We start from the raw sequence: 6,000 nt of genomic DNA, 5'->3' as shown, positions 1-6,000 counted from the left end.
CGCGACCCGACCTCGGATAAGCAGAAGAAGATGGCTGGATGGCACTCGCCTTTTGTTTATTTTTTGGTTTAAGCGTTAGATGCATTTTTACCTGCACGCTGCCTCCCGCTGTTGTCTGTGAAAAGCAATTAGCTACCTGCCGCCACCTACGTATATGGACGAGTACTACAGGGTTACTCTGCCGAGCTCTAGACAGCGCAGACACTCAACAACAGCACATTTGCAGATTATAATTACTGGTTTGCAAAAAATGTTTTTAACACCAGACCGGTTGAAAAACACTGCTCTATTAGATGCAATGGTTTTCCGTATATTGGGACCATGATTTCGGTCCTAACTTGTTCACCGGTCCTCATATGGAAGGTACTTTTCCTTGTTGATGTCTCAGGAAGGGTAGAAATACAAGAACACACACACACATGTCCTCCATGCACCACGGCTCTCATGTGAAGGCACAAATGCCACGTGAGCAGGCCATGCGTGAACGCGCGAGACACCGGAGCCGCAGAGCAACGTGGTGTGGTTGTTTGCTCGCCTCGCAGCCTACCAGCGCACTGCAGAGCGGACACACCCCTCCTCTCCACACGCCTGACCGCACACGTTCGGAAAGATGTCAAACAAACAACACGGCGTCCGGGGCGCGCGGAACCAAACAGGGCGGGCACGCGCACGCCGTACAATTGTGTCGACGCCCGTCGTCTTACGAAAAAAAAAGACACGCGAGACACCAGGCTGGAATGTCGGTAATGTGATGTCTCATCTCCCCGGTCATCCCCGCCGAATCGCCGATTGGAGGCAAAAAAGCCTTGTCGCCTTAAAGCTCACGCGGTCAAAGTTGTTTACCTCTTCGTTACCTCTGACGTCACGACACACCCCTGTTTCAATGGGCGGGGCGTTGTCTTTGCGGACACTGAAGCCGACCAATGAGGGCGCGGCTATTCTGGAGTGTCACCAACCAGATCGGGGCCGATCCGCTTTACCCTCCTGTGATTGGCTGCGAGGGATCTGGTGGGCGGGGGAACGAGACCTCCTCCCCCCGTTGAAGCTCGGAGGAGGAGGCGGTGCATAACAAAAAGTAATGGCCATCTATTCGCTCACTGAAGAGCCAGGGATATATGTCGTCGTGCTACAGTAGGTGTTATTTACGTGTATACTATTTGGGCGTCTGGGGGCCCTGGTGGCGTCGTGACTCGGTCCGACTTTCTCGGCCGTCGTCCTGGCTTCACAAGCTGGCCGAAGTTGCGGGGTTTAAAGCAGCCAGCTAAGCGGGCTAGCGTTAGTTAGCTCCTACCCGCGCCGACGTCTGCCAGGGCGGACAAGTCTCTTCGCGGCTCCGCTCACGTCGGAGAGATTAGCGGCACGTCTAGCGTCGAAACGCCCGCGGTGCGGCGACTAAAGAGCTTAACAGCAACTCGGGTCTTAAAGGGGGGAAAGTTGAGTTAAGGTATGGAAGTCGCATTGCACAACAATAAAGTCAATAGTTGACTTCTCGCACCAGACTGCTGACTTGACTCCAAACTTGTCTCCTTTACCCGGGCAGCTGAAGGTGACATTTTAGAGGCTGCGGGACCATTCATGTCGCGTTTGTTATGCTGGTGTTGAACATAGTTGAGTTGCGCAAAGCAGTGTTTTTCAACCACTGTGCCGCGGCACACTAGTACTAGATTATCTAATTTCACCTATTTGGGTTAAAAATATTTTTTGCAAACCAGTAATTATTGTCTGCAAATGATGTGTCGGTGCTGTCTAGAGCTCGGCTGAGTAACCGTGTAATACTCTTCCATATCAGTAGGTGGCGGCAAGTAGCTAATTGCTTTGTAGATGTCGGAAACAGCGGGAGGCCGTGTGCAGGTAAAAAGGTGTCTAATGCTTAAACCAAAAATAAACAAAAGGTGAGTGCCCCTAAGAAAAGGCATTGAAGCGTAGGGAAGGCTATGCACTGAACTGGCTACAAAGTAAACAAAAACAGAATGCTGGACGACAGCAAAGACTTACTGTGGAGCAAAGGCAATGTACATCCGAACATGACATGACAATCAACAATGTCCCCACAAAGACGGATACAAACAACTGTAATATTCTTGATGGCTAAAACAAAGTAGATGCGGGAAATATCGCTTAAAGGAAGACATGAAATTGCTACAGGAAAATACCAAAAAAAAAAGAGAAAAAGCCACCAAAATAGGAGCGCAAGACAAGAACTAAAACACTACACACAGGAAAACAGCAAAAACCTAAAAATAAGTCAGGGTGTGATGTGACAGGTGGTGACAGTACACCTACTTTGAGACAAGAGTTATAGTGATGCATGCTTGGTTATGCTTTAAAGTCATATCCAACAATTGTTTTTTGTTTTTTAATGATTCCCGCTGGTGGTGTGCCTCTGCATTTTTTCAACGCAAAAAATGTGCCTTAGCAGAAAAAAGGTTGAAAAACACTGGCGTAAAGCATACTTGCCAACCTTGAGACCTCAGAATTAGGGAGATATTAAAAAGGCCCGCTGGGGGGAGCATATATATAGCTGTAATTCACTGAAATTCAAGTATTTATTTTATTATGTATGTATATATATATATACGCAAATAAAAGGAGGAGGATAGGAATGATGTTCGTTAAGAAGTTATCGATGCCATTAGCGAATCCTCTTATCGAACCGATTCCTTATTGAATCCAGATAGGTTGTTGTGTGTGCACCTTGTGTGTGCACTGAGTTCCAAAAGCCGTAGATGTTATGTGACCGGGCCGGCACGCTGTTTATATGGAGGAAAAGCGGACGTGACTGAGGACAGCATGCGGCCGTTAAAGGGTGAAGGTTTCAGGTGAGAGAGGACGCTAAAGGCACGCCCCCAATATTGTTGTCCGGGTGGAAATCGGGAGAAATTTGTGAAAATGGTTGCCCCGGGAGGTTTTTGGGAGGGGCACTGAAATTCGGGACTCTCCCGGGAAAATCGGGAGGGTTGGCAAGTATGGCGTAAAGTGCAATGGCTGCAAGGTCCGAGGGTGAAGGCCCCCTTCACTGACGTGCCACATGCCTCTTTCTCTTCCGCGGGACAGGGTCGACATCTCGGGATAGACGGAGGACCGCGTTCACGTCTCGGCCACTGTTCGAGGGCATGCTCAAACCCCAGGTAAGTAATTTTCATCATATATAAGCCATATAATATGGCCTTTTATTAATATCTCAATATTTTTAGGCCATGTCACGATACACCATATACAGTATATCTGGATATGTTGCCTTAGCCTTGAATGAACACTTGATGCATATAATCACAGCAGTATTTTAAACTTTCATGCAGAGAGGGAAATCACAACTAAAACTGTATTTATCAAACAGTTATTAAGCAGTGGCACAAACATGTCATTTCAAAACAGAAAGTGCAAGATTGTCAGAGACATTTCAAAACAAGCTTAGTGCACTTTTGTGCATGATGTCACTAAGATGACATATCAAAACAACACTAAATTAAAGTGCACTTTTTGTACAGAACGCCACTACAATAGTTTAAAACAAAGTGCACTTTTGTGCATGATGTCACTAAGATGACATATCAAAACAACACTTAATTAAAGTGCACTTTTTGTACAGAACGCCACTACAATAGTTCAAAACAAATAATGTGCACTTTTGTGCATGATGTCACTAAGATGACATATCAAAACAACACTAAATTAAAGTGCACATTTTGTACAGAACGCCACTACAATAGTTTAAAACAAATAAAGTGCACTTTAGTGCATGATGTCACTAAGATGACATATCAAAACAACACTAAATTAAAAGTGCACTTTTTGGACAGAACGCCACTACAATAGGTTAAAACAAATAAAGTGCACTTTTGTGCATGATGTCACTAAGATGACATATCAAAACAACACTAAAATTAAAGTGCATTTTTAGAATAGAATAGAATATATCTTTATTGTCATTGTACATTGTACAGAGAAATTGCAAGCAAACTAATTTACTGCAAATTCATAATAACACATAAAAACATAACAACATGGTACTCAAGATAAATAGATAAAAATACATAAAATATGTAAAAATACCAAGCACACAGCTCACATGCACAGTCATTCTTTTTTATGCCTTGTGTTCAGCAACACTATTGCTCTCTGGTAAAAGTGTTCTTAAAACTGTTTGTCCGGCATTTTGTTGTCCTGTATCTCCTGCCAAACCACCGCTTCTCCTGAAGCCAAACCACCGCCAGATGATGTACCCCGTGTTGTTTTTCTTGGGATTTAATTCTTCTTCCTTCATTTGTTACCAGATTCGCACCTTCTCTCTCTCGTATTACCACTCGCACCGCTAGCCTCACAGCTAACGTTACCCATGCCGCTACCTCTCTGCTCGGCGAGGGCGTATGACGTTGCACGCGCGACAGTATGTGACGTATGTAAGAAGGTGCACTTGTTTTAGAGAAGGAGAGACAAGAAAGAGTGAGAAACGCCTGTAGTGTAATGCCCGCAGCTAAAAGCAACTGCGTGAGAACATATACTCCAATATCACAATATAGTCAATTTCTGTATCGCACAGAGACAAACCCGCGATATATCGAGTATATTCCATATATCGACCAGCCCTACATATAAGTTAAAGTTAAAGTACCCATGATTGTCACACACACACTAGGTGTGGCGTAATTATTTTCTGCATTTGACCCATCACCCTCGATCAACCCCTGGGAGGCAAGGGGAGCAGTGAGCATCAGCGGTGGCCGCGCCCGGGAATCATTTTTGGTGATTTAACCCCCAAGTCCAACCCTTGTTGCTGAGTGCCAAGCAGGGAGGTATTGGCTCCCATTTTTATATGCCGTGTATATATATTTATTTTTACCCCACTCAGTCAGGGCCGTAACTACTCGGAGTTGACAAATACCGAGGTCAAAAGTCAGTGGTCCTCAGTGTTGGTGCTAGGAATTTTCAAAATGGGACCCCATCAAGTCATAAAAATGTAAATTTTTGGGGTCCCACTTTTTTGTAAGCCTTTTGAAAACAAACGATACATGTATGCATTATCCTGTTATATCTCACATTCTATATTGTGTTTTGGAAAAAGGTTGTCATAAACTTTACTTCATTCATTAAAAAAAATAAAACAAAATATTTTTTTTTATGTATATGTAAATGTATTCAGTTATAAACATTGATCAACTTCAGATCTATTCGTCAATTCTTTTTTTTTTAATGGTATTTGTTTGTTTTCTGCCCTTTTTGTCAAAGAAAACTATGTTTTTATGGCAAACACACCATATGCTAAATATTTGATGTGAAGTTATGGGAGCCTTGTATAGGTCAATAATTCAAATACACATTGATTTTGATTCAATATTATGTTTTGAGCAATGACAGTTTTGAAGAAAAAAAACAGCTTTGTTTTATTAGTCAACATTGCAACTTTTTCTAAAGTACATTTCACCTGTAAGCTTTTTTTATTCCACTTTTGTTATGTTTTTGTTTATTTGAATAGTATTTTTAGAATGTGCTGCAAGCCTTTAAAACATTAGCTGCGGGGCCGCAAATGGACTCCGGGCCACACTTTTGACACCCCTGCTGTAGATGATAAAAATACAATCTGATAAGTCTAACGATAAAAAGCAGAGCCTGACGACGCATGCGCGTTTATCATAACGCACAGTCAGCATCTCTGCTTCAGTAAACAATGACGGTGATGATGTCACTGGCTAACTTGTCAGCCACTTCTCCAAGAGACTCCTTTTGAACACTCCTCGCACATTAACACTTCAAAAGGCACATTCGCCCCGTTTGTTTACCTGCAAAGTATGTTTTTGAGGTGGAGGAGTCTGGTCGGGTGCTGGTTAGCTCGCAGGTGCGTCCTCGCTCTCCTGGCCAGAGAGAGAGAGAGAGAGACGTGACGGTGTGATAAGAGCGCACCATTACAATAAACAAAACAAAACACCGGCGGAAAGCGATAATCGATAAAAAAACAAAAACAAGCAAACTGGAGTTTTGACCCGGAGAAGGCAGGGTCGATTA

General features: G+C 43.6%; 1 protein-coding gene across 2 annotated transcripts in view; it reads left to right on the top strand.

The window, feature by feature from the left end:
* The first annotated feature begins 945 nt into the window (after positions 1-945).
* LOC133655885 (vitamin D3 receptor B) overlaps positions 946-6,000 on the top strand; it is a 115,807-nt gene continuing 110,752 nt past the window's right edge. The window contains exons 1-2 of one of the 2 annotated variants that reach the window (XM_062056496.1): positions 946-1,131; positions 3,055-3,128. The gene's annotated coding sequence lies outside the window, so the exon portion shown is untranslated. Of the gene's footprint in view, positions 1,132-1,159; positions 1,445-3,054; positions 3,129-6,000 lie in introns of those variants that run through there. The other variant, XM_062056505.1, reaches the window with a different exon arrangement.

The sequence above is a fragment of the Entelurus aequoreus genome, linkage group LG01 (genome assembly GCF_033978785.1).
Source record: "Entelurus aequoreus isolate RoL-2023_Sb linkage group LG01, RoL_Eaeq_v1.1, whole genome shotgun sequence".
Lineage (NCBI taxonomy): Eukaryota > Metazoa > Chordata > Actinopteri > Syngnathiformes > Syngnathidae > Entelurus > Entelurus aequoreus.
The sequence above is the reverse complement of the archived record's forward strand: the minus strand, read 5'-3'. Positions and strand labels throughout refer to the sequence as shown.